Source organism: Hyperolius riggenbachi, chromosome 1 (genome assembly GCF_040937935.1).
Source record: "Hyperolius riggenbachi isolate aHypRig1 chromosome 1, aHypRig1.pri, whole genome shotgun sequence".
Lineage (NCBI taxonomy): Eukaryota > Metazoa > Chordata > Amphibia > Anura > Hyperoliidae > Hyperolius > Hyperolius riggenbachi.
Window position 1 is genome coordinate 325,635,785 of NC_090646.1, and position 14,138 is coordinate 325,649,922.

The 14,138-nt window shown below is 44.4% G+C and overlaps 1 long non-coding RNA gene across 1 annotated transcript in view; it reads right to left on the reverse strand.

Annotated features, from left to right (window-relative positions):
- The window catches only part of LOC137549117 (uncharacterized), a 65,579-nt gene extending 54,793 nt beyond the window's left edge, over window positions 1-10,786 (reverse strand). Inside the window, exon 1 of the long non-coding RNA XR_011026781.1 lies at window positions 10,530-10,786. This is a non-coding gene — a long non-coding RNA (uncharacterized lncRNA). The remainder of the gene's footprint in view (window positions 1-10,529) is intronic.
- Window positions 10,787-14,138: the final 3,352 nt, after the last annotated feature.

Here is a 14,138-nt window from a genome sequence, read left to right on the forward strand (position 1 = left end):
ACTCGCGTTCCCATGCCTGTCGGCCGGTGACGGCGAAACCGGAAGTCGTCGCCGGCGGGTCCAGAGGCATCGGAGCGGAGCTGCGAGGGCACCGATCGGCTGCAGGGGGCTGAGGGAAGCCCCAGGTGAGTTCATCTCATTTTTTTTTTATGCCTTTAGGTTCACTTTAAAGGGAACCTGAACTGAGTAAAATTTAAAATAAACACATGAGGTATATTCAAATGAACATTACATAGTTCCCTTGCCATCAGTTCCTCTCAGAAGCTCACCATTTTCTTCTGACAATGATCCCTTCCAGACATTTTGTCAGAACTGAAATATATCAGTTGCTGTCAGTTATAGCTGAGATGACAGCTGATTTGCCAGGTAATGTTCATGTTTCCCTATGGCTCAAGTGGGCGATGTTACAGTTTAAAGGGGAAACTGAAGTAAGAGGTATACGGAGGCTGCCATATTTATTTCCTTTTAATCAATACCAATTGCCAGGCAGCCCTGCTGATCTATTTCTCTGCAGTAGTATCTGAATAACACCAGAAACAAGCATGCAGCTAGTCTTATCAGATCTGACTTTAAAGTCTGAAACACCTGATCTGCTGCATGCTTGTTCAGGGGCTATGGCTAATATTAGAGGCAGAGGATCAGCAGGACTGCCAGGCAACTGGTATTGCTTAAAAGGAAATAAACATGGCAGCCTCCATATACCCCTCTCTTCAGTTTCCCTTTAACAGTGTGCTGTCCAGAAAGCGGTTATGGGCTAATGGCCATTTTCAAAATGGAGGACAGAGAATTCTCTTGATCCCAGTGGAGAAACAGGATTTAGGAGGGGGGGGGGGGGAAATAGATTGATGAGTAGACTACACGGGAGGTAAGCATAACATGTGTATGTTTATTTTGACTTTTACATTTTCAGTTCAGGTTTTCTTTAATAATGCAGCACCGCAGCGTCCTACTGTGCACCTAGCCTAAAAGATTCCTGTGCACACAGATATGTATATCTGGCTTTAAGGGACCACTATTGCAAAAATAGTAACCATTTTAAATACATGTAAACACATACAAATAAGTAAAATTTCTTCCAGAGTAAAATGAGCCATAAATTACTTTTCTCCTATGTTGCTGTCACTTACAGTAGCTAGTAAAACTGACAGGTTTTTGATTAGCCCATCTCCTCAGAGACTCTTATGGTCTATTTTCAAAAGCACCTACAACTGCCAAAAAACAGTGTGCAGCAACAAGGGACGCTGGACAGCATCTTTGTAAAAAATACTTTTCAGGGAGCGACTTTATAAAGAATAAGGGTCATGCTGAGAATCCCCCATAGAGATGGGCTAGTACAAAACATGTCAGTTCTGTCAGATTTCCACTACCCACTGTAAGCAACATAACAGAAAAGTAATTATGCCTCATTTTATTCTGGAAAAAAAAATTTACTTATCTGTATGTGTTCATATGCATTTTACATTTTAAAATGTTCACGATAGTGGTTCTTTAAAGATATGGTGACTGCTTTATTGCAGCTGCACAAACATCATATTTAATTTGGACTAAGCACTGGTATGTATCTATTTATAGGTCTATCTATCTCTATACATATCCATCTATTACACAGTACAGACCAAAAGTTTGGACACACCTTCTCAAGAGTTTTTTTTATTTTCAGGACTATGAACATTGTAGATTCACATTGAAGGCATCCAAAACTATGAATTAACACATGTGGAAGTATAGTACATAACCAAAAAGTGTGAAACAACTGAAAATATGTCATATTCTAGGTTCTTCAAAGTAGCCACCGTTGGCTTTGATTACTGCTTTGCACACGCTTGCAATTCTCTTGATGAGCTTCAAGAGGTAGTCACCTGAAATGGTTTTCACTTCACAGGTGTGCCCTGTCAGGTTTAAGAAGTGGGATTTATTGCCTTAGGGCCCTTTCACACCAGAGGATTTTTTCGGCGTTTTAACGCCACAGCCGAAGTTGGCGTTTTCTAAGGTAAAATGAAAGTCCATAGACTTTCATTTTACCTTTCACATCTAACTCGGCGTTTTGGAGCATTGCGTTTCAACGCTCCCAGAAACTTTTTCAGGGCTGTTTACAGCCGAAGTTGGCTGTTGGTGTTTCAATGATAGTCAATGGAAAACGCCAACTTCAGCGTTTTCAAAGCGTTTTACAGTTGACTTGTTCACTTATTTTTATAGAAAAAAAAAAAAAGAAAGGACGTTTTCATATGAGCTGTAAAACGCTTTCAAAACGCTATGTATTGGTGTTAAGCAAAAGGCTGACTTTCAGCCTTTTCTACCGCAGCCTCTAGTGTGAAAGAGCCCTTATAAATGGGGTTGGGACCATCAGTTGCGTTGTGGAGAAGTCAGGTGGATACACAGCTGATAGTCCTACAGAATAGACTGCCAGAAATTGTATTATGGCAAGAAAAAAAGCAGCTAAGTAAAGAAAAACAAGTGGCCATCAAATGAAGGTCAGTCAGTCCAAAGTGCAGTCTCAAAAAACATCAAACTCTACAAAGAAACTGGCTCACATGCGGACCGCCCCAGGAAAGGAAGAGTAAAAGTCACCTCTGCTGCGGAGGATAAGTTCATCCGAGTCACCAGCCTCTGAAATCGCAGGTTAACAGCAGCTAAGATTAGAGAGCAGGTCAATGCCACACAGAGTTCTAGCAGCAGACACATCTCTAGAACAACTGTTATGAGGAGATTGTGTGAATCAGGCCTTCATGGTAGAATATCTGCTAGGAAACCACTGCTAAGGACAGGAAACTAGCAGAAGAGACTTGTTTGGGCTAAAGAACACAAGGAATGGACATTAGACCAGTGGAAATCTGTGCTTTGGTCTCATGAGTCCAAATTTGATATTTTTGGTTCCAAACAATGTGTCTCTGTGCAATGCAGAAAAGGTGAATGGATGGTCTCTACATGCCTGGTTCCCACCGTGAACCATGGAGTAGGAGGTGTGAAGGTGCTTTGCTGGTGACACTGTTGATTTATTCAAAATTGAAGGCATACTGAACCAGCATGGCTACCACAGCATCTTTCAGCGGCATGCTATTCTATCCGGTTTGCTTTTAGTTTCAGCAGGACAATGACCCCAAACACACCTCCAGGCTGTGTAAGGGCTATTTAACCAGGAAGGAGAGTGATGGGGTACTGCGCCAGATGACCTGGCCTCCACAGTCACCAGACCTGAACACAATCGAGAAGGTTTGGGGTGAGCTGGACCGCAGAGTGAAGGCAAAAGGGCCAACAAGTGCTTAGAATCTCTGGGAACTCCTTAAAGAGAACCCGAGGTGTGTTTAAAGAATGTTATCTGCATACAGAGGCTGGATCTGCCTAAACAGCCCAGCCTCTGTTGCTATCCCAAACCCCACTAAGGTCCCCCTGCACTCTGCAATCCCTCATAAATCACAGCTATGCTGTAAGGCTGTGTTTACATCTGTAGTGTCAGTCTCAGCTGCTCCCCCGCCTCCTGCATAGCTCCGGTCCCTGCCCCTGTCCCTTCCCTCCAAATCAGCAGGGAGGGAAGGGTTGCAGGCGGGGACTGGAGTTCTGCAGGAGGCGGGGAGAGCAGCAGACTGACACTATAGAGATAAACACAGCCAGCTCTGACAAGCTGTTTGTCAGCAGCGTGGCTGTGATTTATGAGGGATTGCAGAGTGCAGGGGGACCTTAGGGGGGTTTGGGATAGCAACAGAGGCTGGGCTGTATAGGCAGATCCAGCCTCTGTATGCAGATAATATTCTTCAAACCCACCTCGGGTTCTCTTTAACCACCCTGGCGTTCTGATTAAATCGCCAGGGTGGCTGCGGGAGGGTTTTTTTTAAATAAAAAAAAAACTATTTCATGCAGCCAACTGAAAGTTGGCTGCATGAAAGCCCACTAGAGGGCGCTCCGGAGGCGATCTTCCGATCGCCTCCGGCGCCCAGAATAAACAAGGAAGGCCGCAATGAGCGGCCTTCCTTGTTTTGCTTATATCGTCGCCATAGCGACGAGCGGAGTGACGTCATCGACGTCAGCCGACGTCCTGACGTCAGCCGCCTCCGATCCAGCCCTTAGCGCTGGCCGGAACTTTTTGTTCCGGCTGCGCAGGGCTCGGGCGGCTGGGGGGACCCTCTTTCGCCGCTGCTCGCGGCGGATCGCCGCAGAGCGGCGGCGATCAGGCAGCACACGCGGCTGGCAAAGTGCCGGCTGCGTGTGCTGCTTTTTATTTGATGTAAATCGGCCCAGCAGGGCCTGAGCGGCAGCCTCCGGCGGTGTTGGACGAGCTGAGCTCGTCCAGACCGCTCAGGTGGTTAAAGACTGTTGTAAGACCATTTCAGGTGACTACCTCTTGAAGCTCATCAAGAGAATGCCAAGAGTGTGCAAAGCAGTAATCAAAGCAAAAGGTTGCTACTTTCACACTTTTTGGTTTTGTACTATACTTCCACATTTGTTGATTCATAGTTTTGGATGCCTTCAATGTGAATCTACAACAATGTTCATAGTCATGAAAATAAAGAAAACTCTTTGAGAAGGTGAGTGTATATATATAGCCGGATGGCATGAAAAGGTAGCCGGGTGGGGCAAGACGAAAGAATGCAAGGCCAGTGCTTCTGTGAGCAACTCTGCTTACGGCATAGGAGAAGGTGAGCAAATTACAGCCGGGTGCTCACCACACCCGGCTAAAAGAGCCTGGGGAGAACAATATTATATACACACACATACATACATACATACATACATACATACATACGCGTTATTTGTATTGACTATTATCTGATAGATAGAACTCAATTACAGTCTAAATTAAGAGTCAGAGCATTTTTTTCCCCGACTCCGGGATCCCAAAAATTGCTCCAACGCAAAAGCCCTGCTTGTTTCAGATGTGTTATTCAGACACTACTGCAGCTAAAGAGATCAGCAGGACGTCAGGCAACTGATACTACTTTAAGGGAAGGTCCGAGGGGGGGGGAGGGGGGGAGGGGAAGGGAGATCTACTTACCCAGGGCTTCCTCCAGCCCCTGGAAGCCTAAATGTCCCTAACCACAGCTCGTGTCCCCACAGTTGCAGATGCCAACCTCGCCAGGTCAGAATCTTTTGCGCCTGCAACGATCACGATCGTGATCGTGCTCACGTGGCCTGGAGCGTTCTGGGAAGGCACAGAACTACTGTGCAGAATGCTCCCAGTTACTGCATCGCGGCCGCGGGTGGCACAGCCACGCACTTGTGCAGGCGCAGAAAATTCTGACCTGGCAAGGTCGGCATCTGCAATGGAGGGGACCCCATGACACCAGAGCTGTGACAAGGGACATATAGGCTGCCAGGGGCTGGAGGAAGCCCTGGGTAAATAGATCTTGATTTTTTATTTTCCTTGGATGTGTCCTTTAAAGGGAACCTGAATTCTTGCAGCAGACAGAAGGAAAGAGAGAGATAAATGTACCCTGTATGTATTAAGAGAATTTAGCTTGTTTGATTCCCCCTCACCTGTGACTAATCACAAGTTGTAATTTGATCACTCAGCTGTGTCAACTGACTGCCACAGCAGAGCAGCTAATTGGTAAACACAGGATGTTAACAATAAGTCGGCTTCCATGAAAGCAGAAAATAGATGCTGCAGATTTATAGCAGGATTTGTATCAGCTGTAACAAATATTATTTAAAGGATTTTGGAGTTGAATCATGAATTAGTGCGAGTTCAAATTCAACATCGTGAGGTAAATATCAGCACGTGGTAGTGCTTAGTAGCATGCGTCCTAAGTTATAGCCGCACTAGTAATATATCGCAGTCACGCTACTTCACATTGTGCGGCACATGAAAGGAGCACGCATAACTTAGGAGCGCATACCACGCAGCACTACTGCCCGTAGCGCGTGCCGATTTTTACCTTGCGCTGATTAATGACTCAACCCCATTATGCTCTTGCATATCTTTTAGACCAGAGAGGAAGTTCAGAGTTCAGCTCCGCTGTAAAAGGAGATAAATATATCTGCCTCCACATCACTCACTTGAGGTGTCCTTTAAAGGGGAACTGAAGTAAGAGGTATACGGAGGCTGCCATATTTATTTCCTTTTAATCAATACCAGTTGCCTGGCAGCCTTGCTGGTCTATTTCTCTGCAGTAGTATCTGAATAACACCAGAAACAAGCATGCAGCTAGTCTTATCAGATCTGACTTTAAAGTCTGAAACACCTGATCTGCTGCATGCTTGTTCAGGGGCTATGGCTAATAGTATTAAAGGCAGAGGGTCAGCAGGGCTGCCAGGCAACTTGTATTGCTTAAAAGGAAATAAACATGGCAGCCTCCATATACCTCTCTCTTCAGTTCCCCTTTAACACTCATGGCCAAAACAGAATTTTACATGGTAGTAATCAGAATTGGTAGTAAAGGACCATGGTCATAAACTGTTGTAATATTTAAAATACACACACTTACATATACAGTATAATGTTACAGCCAATAGCCGAAGTCTGGCCATTTTGGGGTCTGGCCAGTCAATATGCAAAGAAATTGCATTTAACTTGCTTATTTGGACTTCGGCCAGCCAGAATGCAAAAATGACAGGACCCGGCTGGTCAAGTCCTGAATAAAAGGCGAACAGCACAAGTTTCAGCGATGGCATCTGCATTCCCCATGTTCTCCTCATGTCTGTCTCCAAGGAGGAAATATACAGTGCATTAACAATTGCAAAATAGCTATTCTGCTTGATCTCTAACAGGCAGATTGAATTATTCTAAGGGCTGATTCACACTGCAGTGTTCTCCCCAGAATTTTCTTCCAGCCGGGTGGCATGAAAAAGTAGCCGGGTGTGGCGCGATAAGAGAAAGCAGGGTCGGTGCTTATCTCTTCAACTCTGCTTACAGCATAGGAGGAGGTGAGCCGATAACAGCCAGGTGCTCACTAAAACTAGCCGGGTGGAGCACCCGGCTAAAAGAGCCTGGGGAGAACACTGCACTGAGCGTTTTTTTTTTCCAGCACTGGCGATTTTAAAAAGCGCTTGTGCAATAAGTTACAAAGTGAGTGTTTGCACAAGAATGATAAGCTTTCTTTCCCATCGCAAACGTCGGTCCTGCACCACTTCCTGAGCATTTGCACTTTAATGGAAGATATAGGAAAATCGCTAAAGCGATTCTGTGAGCGTTTTCACTCACAAAGTGCATATCAGTTATTTTCAGTTCCAGGTCAAAGAGTTCACTTCCTGATTGTTTACAAGAAGAAAAGCTCAAATCACCCAACAAAACCACTTAGAAAAGAGCTTCTAAAAATTGCTAATCACTCAGAAAGCACTGGGAAAAGCTCTTACAAAAGCGCTCAGCGCCTGCGAGTTATAACGTGAACTAAGCCTAACAGTAATAAACCATCTCATTAGTTATATCAATATAGGTCAATACTGTCAACAACTACACGTCCAACATTAATTGCATTCAATAGAACATATGAACTAGCTATAACGTGTACTTTTTAAATTAAATTACACGTTATACCTAGTCCATATGCTTTATTGAAGGATTGGTATTCAGTCCGACCGTGCGGTCGGCCTTACTGCGGCTGCGCCGTTCGCCGCGGCCCACATGGCCATGATTGACAGCGGCGCTTCGCACAGCCGCAGTAAGCTGAATACAGAGAACGGAGACCGGGACAGCAGCGGGGAGCGGAGCGGTTGGTGTGGGACAGTAGGCTGCAAGGGACTGGAGAAAGCCCCAGGTAAGTAAAGCTCATTTTGACCATTTAGCCTGATAACTCCTTTAAAGCAGTAGGATTAGCCATACTATGCCAGGGAAAACAAAAAAAAAAAACACATAAGTAGGTAAATACTTGATCTACTTACATAACACATGTATTGTACTGTCCACGTTTTGATTTCAGTGAATGTTATATAGTAAATTAAGAGAATTCTGTTCCTGGTGGGGCCATGTCTTTTGTCCACAGTTTAGGCTAAAACCTGATGTCATTTCTGCCCTTTACTTTTTTTTTTTTTTTTCATTTACTCCGCCAATCGCTGAGTCACCTCAGTCTTGCTTGTAAACACAAGTGAGTAGGGGATAAGCAGCTAGCAGGGAAATAAAGGGAAGGGGAGGAATATATTATAGATAAAAAGGACCCCCAGCATGCAACTGTTTGCCACTGACTACTAAAGGGCCAGTGCTCCTTAAGTATGTGATAACTCCAAATCATAACAGCAGAAAAAGTTTTGAATGCAGGATTAGCATCCTTATAACTTAATACACTCAGACCAGTTGCTGTTGAAATTTGAATTTTATGGTGACACTCCAGCTTTAAGGAGCGAGAGTACAGGTGCATTGGATGTGTTGCCCTGTACATTTCCTCTCTGGAGACAGATGCGAGAAGGCAATGGGGCAGGGAGGAAAGAAAAAACAAACAAAAAAAAAAAAACACGGAATGCAGATGACGACGCTGAAGATTGTTGTTTGCTCTACTACTGCGCTCCACAAAAGCCTTTCTTCAGGACTTGGCTGGCCCAAGTAACCCATTCGGGAAAGTCCATAGGTTGATCTACTGCCATGCCCCCACCCACTTTTGAGTGAGATCTTTCTGTCTGGAGCCAAAATGGCCACCCAACTGATGGAAATTACAATTTCTGGTCGAAATTGATCAAAATTACAATCTGGCAGCCATTTTGTCAAATTTATCTACAGCACTGATCAAATCTAATAAGTGTAAGGGCACCTTGAGACAATGAAAGCCCCCTGTAGTCCACTAGCTTCCTCCACGTCTTTCTGGCCCCCTACGTTCTACTGCTGTGGAGTTTGTGATCTGGTCTTGTGCACCCCGATTACGTTCCCGCAGCCAGGAGTGTTTTGCACACAATGCAGTGACAGGCTTAACGAACGAACTGTGTATGCGAAGAATGCAGCCAGGCACGGGACCACGAGTAAGTGGCACAAACACTCATGCGTAGCAGTCCACGTGGTTCAGTTGGGGACTTTACCAGGGCTCACAGCAGCACAACGGAAGGGACTGAGGGGGACAGACTACAGGGAGCTGAAAGAATACCCAGGTAAGTATAAATCCTTTTGCATTCAATGTCTAAGGTACACTTTAAAGGATACAAGAACCGAAAGGTTCTGGTAAAAATTATTTGTGTGAGGGGGTTAAAAGTACATACCATCCGCTCCTCCTGCCCCCCATCCGTCTGCCGCCGTTAGTGTAATATACATCCCGGTGTCCAACGACTTGCTTGACCCGGACATACTGCGCACCTTCCCTCTTCACTTCTGGCCGGCGCATAGCAAGCAGCTCAGAAGCACACTGATCCCTCTGTCTCCTCTGGGCTGCGTGTGCGCTCCACTACACCAAGCGTCACACGCTAATCATGTGACGCTTGGTGTAGTGGAGTGCACATGCAGCCCAGGAGACAGAGGGATCAGCGTGCTTCTGAGCCGCTCGCTATGCGCCAGCCAGAAGTGAAGAGGGGAGGACATACTGCGCACACAGGGTGCAGTATGTCCAGGTCAAGCAAGTCGCCGGACACCAGTATGTATATTACACTAACGGTGGCAGGAGGAGCGGATGGTATGTACCTTTAACCCACCACACACTGCAGCTATCATTTTTACCAGAACTTTTCGGTTCTTGTATCCTTTACAACTCATGTGGAAGGCTGAAGGCGGTGAATTCACAGTCTGTTAGCTGCTCCTGTGCATTGGTCATTGGAGAGCTGACCATATACTGAGTCACATCTGAGTGCATTAATGTTGCTGTTTTTTTGCTGCCGAATAACTGTACTTTGTCAAACAAGTGCACAGTTTAGTTCTTCATCTGAACATGGACTAACATTAAAATCTGTGGTCTACTCATCAGTACACATTACCAGATATGCACCCCCTCCAAAAGGTAATCTTGTCAGTCATATGCAGATTATAACCAAACGAATGGCTGACCAGCACAGAGGCAGTCATTCTGCAGGGCTTATAGACACTTAATATCATAGCAATTCAAACTGAAACTTACAGTCAATAAATAACAGGCTCTATAATTAATTAAGTGTTTATATAGTTTCCAGAATGCCATAAAATTTGTTGCACTGTAGGCTAAAAGATTCCTATGTGTGGATGCACTGAAGTGCTGAAATATGATCTGAATCTACAACACAGCAATACTGACTGTAAATTGCAATGTTTGCCTGGAGTCTCAAACATTCAAAGTCTCCATCAATAGAACTCTATATTACTACTGATAACTTCTGGCGCTCAGATAGTTAATAAATACTCCAAATAAACAATTCCCTCTGCACCTACCAACCAAGCTGAATATACCACCTGACAAATCCATATCAAACATGTGCCTCCCCCTCCCTCAGTCCCTCCCACATCTTTTACTCTGGATCTATAGATCGAGCCTGGCCGTGTGTAGGAAGACTGCACTACCTTATAATACTCCCATTACTGGACACTGCCCGGTCTTCACTCATGTTCGGCATAGCCTCACCCTTTACTTTACGAGGCGTTTGGTTTCCTTCATCATCCACTTATACATTGCACCGCTACTGGAGCCAATAATGGGTAAAGAAACAAAGAATACCACCTGTAGTAATACACATCGCTCTTGCCAGCTGACAGCCCTGATCTTCGGGTCACCTCTTCCTTCTTCCACCCCTGTGGCAGAGCCGAGCACTCCCAACGTTTCCTCTCCATTGTGCTCCCGCCGCTCACTTTCTGGCTCTCCGGCACCCGTATCCCTCCGCCGATAAATGAAGCACTGATTGGCTGCTGGCTCCACGTGCCAGGTCGCGCTTATTAGAAAATATGGCGAAAGGGGCGGGGAGAGCCGATGCTACTATTGTTGTGATCAGAGAATTTGTATCAGGACCTGGATGACGTAAGTACCGCGATAACTGCGGCCATGTCGCGCTGTCGGATGGTTTCGTTGCGGTCTTGCAGTGCGAAAAACGGTCGATGGGTGACGTAGTTGTGCCACGAAACCCTATGGAGAGAGGATGATGCTATTGGAAGTATTAGTAGAACAGAATTGTAGCTGAAGTGCTGTACGCGTTACCGAGCCATGTAAAAAAAAAACCGTGTAGAACACGATTTTAAAGAGTTGCTGTAATTACAGTGGATAACATAATTGCACGTATCCATAGCTCCCAACCATCCCTCTTTTGGAGGCACAGTCATTGTTTGAGGACCAAATCCCTCTGTCCCTCTTTCTTCCTAAATTGTCCCTCTTTCAGAACTGATGTACAGATCTGTGTTAATATATGTATTTTTCTACTGAAATATGTGTTTGACTGACTTTATTCCCATCAGTTAAACTAATATATTTCTTATTTTCAAAATGTTAAAATGAAGGAAAACTATTGATGATAGAAAGGACCAATGTGCTCTGAATGATAAAACTGCATATTTTGGTTCTGAATTCTTTGTGATATGCTTGATGAGGGTTGTGGAGGGGCGTGGTCAGAGGTGTATCTGGGGCTTGTCTGTCCCTCTTTCTTATCTTAGAAGGTTGGGAAGTATGTGTACACACTTTAAAGAAAACCTGAACTGAAAATTAAAAGTCAAAATAAACATACAGAAGTCATACTTACCCTCCTGTGTAGTCTACTCATCAATCTCTCTCTCCTCTCCTGTGTCCTGTTTATCCACTGTGATCAAGGTAATTCTCTGTCCTCCATTTTGAAAATGGCCATTACACCATAACAGCTTTCTGGTCAGCACACTGTTAAACTGTAACCAGGAGCAAACCCATACCTCCCAACTTTTTGAGATGAGAAAGAGGGACACTTAAGCCACACCCCTAATCACACCCCGTCACTCCTTTAGTCATGCATACTATAAAGATTTCATAAGAAAAATATGTTGTTTTATAATTTAAACCACACTGGTTCATACTATTCTGGTTCAATTTCCTTTATTTTAACATCTTAAAATTAAGTAATGTATTAATTTAAAGGATGGGAATAAAGTTTAGAGTCGATCAAACACCTTTTTAGTAGAGAAATATATATATTTACATAGAAAGAGGGACAACGTCCTGAAAGAGGGACAAATGAGGAGGAAAGAGGGACAGGGCTCCCAAAGAGGGACTGCCCCTCCGAAAGAGGGACAGTTGGGAGCTATGCAAACCCAGGATTTTCAAGGGGGGGGGGATTCCTGAAATGTTTTTCTCAGCCAAGCACAATACAGTATAATAATATGGGAGGACATCATGTTGGGTACACATAGGGCCCTTTTCCACTAGCAGTCGCTAGCGTTCACGCTGAACGCTAGCGATTGCTGAATCGCAATTACCGGCGATTCCCCGACGTTTGCGGCCGCGATTTTGCTATGCTATGCACTGCATAGCAAAATCGCGACAAATATCGCTCCGCCGCGCGTTCGCATTCCCGTAAAAAACGAATTGCGGTAGTGGAAATGACCTACCGCGAATCCCATGTTAAAAAGCAAACCATAGCGATTGTAAAATCGCTAGCGGTTTGCGTCTTTGCGATTCAGCCAGCGCAAACGCGCTGGTGGAAAAGGGCCCATAATGCAATTTCCCGTCCGACTGACAGGATCTGACAATTAGTTCCTAAATGTCTGATCTGCTCCTGATCAACAATGGGAACGATCAGGAGCAGTTTGGATACAGATAATAATGAGGACAGCTGACATTGGTAATGAAGGGGAAAGTGAAGCATTCACACAGCAGGGCACGGGGCTGTGCTCATACCTGGCTCTGTTAAAGAGACACTGAAGCGAAAAAAAAATATATGATATAATGAATTGGTTGTGTACTATGAATAATTACTAGAAGATTAGCAGGAAAAGAAAATATTCTCATATTTTTATTTTCAGGTATATAGTGTTTTTTCTAACATTGCATCACTCTATAATATGTGCAGATTACACAACACTCAGCATTCAAAATGAGTCTTTCAGAGCAGTCTGTGAAGTAATGAACTCTCCTTCAATTACAGTTCAATTACAGTTGAGATAATAAAAGTCAGATAACAGCCCTCTCGACAACTAAGTTAGTCGGATAGCTTAATAGCTTTTTTGCATAGAGTTAACAACTGGAGTTTCTCAACTCTTCCTGTACTGGAAACAATTAGACTGATGTATCTAATCTTAATGTTTTTTTTCTTAAGGCCCATACACACGTCGGATTTTTGCGAACGACCCGTCGTTTGAACGTTCCGTCGTTCAGTCGTTCGCACGTCAAATCCGACGTGTGTACAGACTATCGTTCGGGTGATAAGACTGGTCCTGAACGATCCACCCGGCGGATCGCTGAAAACCAGTCTTATCACCCGAACGATAGTCTGTACACACGTCGGATTTGACGTGCGAACGACTGAACGGCGGAACGTTCAAACGACGGGTCGTTCGCAAAAATCCGACGTGTGTATGGGCCTTTAGCTGTACTACACATACAAATCATAATATCATCATTTTTTTTCTCGCTTCAGTGTCTCTAAGTTCCCCAGAACTGCTTCATGCTCTGTACACATGCTGCTGCTACACCCAAAGTCAACTGTAGCTGGGGAAGAAGGGGTGGTGCTGTGAGCTGCAGGATGCCTGCAGATATTCTGGTGACTCAATTTATGGCTGTCCCCAGACATGCACCAGCCCTGGTTTGAGGGGGGGATTCTGGGCAGCTGTAATCCCCACCTGTGTTTGCCTATGTGTAACATTGCCCACTTGAGCCATAGGGAAACATAGACATTACCTGGCACATCAGTTGTCCTCTCAGCTATAACTGACAGCAACTGATATATTTCAGTTCTGACAAAATGTTGTCAGAACTGGAAGGGATCACTGTAAGAAGAAAATGGCGAGCTTCTGAGAGGTACTGATGGCAAGGTACCTATGTAATGTTCATTTGAAGCTAACTCATGTTTATTTTAAATAATTTTACTCACTTCAGGTTCCCTTTACCATTTCAGCCTGCGGGGATGTTTCACCTTATGCATCAGAGCAATTTTCATCTCCCATTCATTCGCTAATAACTTATTATTTTTTTATAAATCCATTTTAACAGGATTAATAAGAAAAAAATGGAAAAAAAATCATTATTTCTCAGTTTTTGTCCATTATAGCTTTAAAATAATCCATGCTACCATAATTAAAACCTATGTATTTTTTTTCCCCTTTTGTCTCGGTTATTACACCATTTAAATTTTGTCCCTATCACAATGTATGGCGCCAA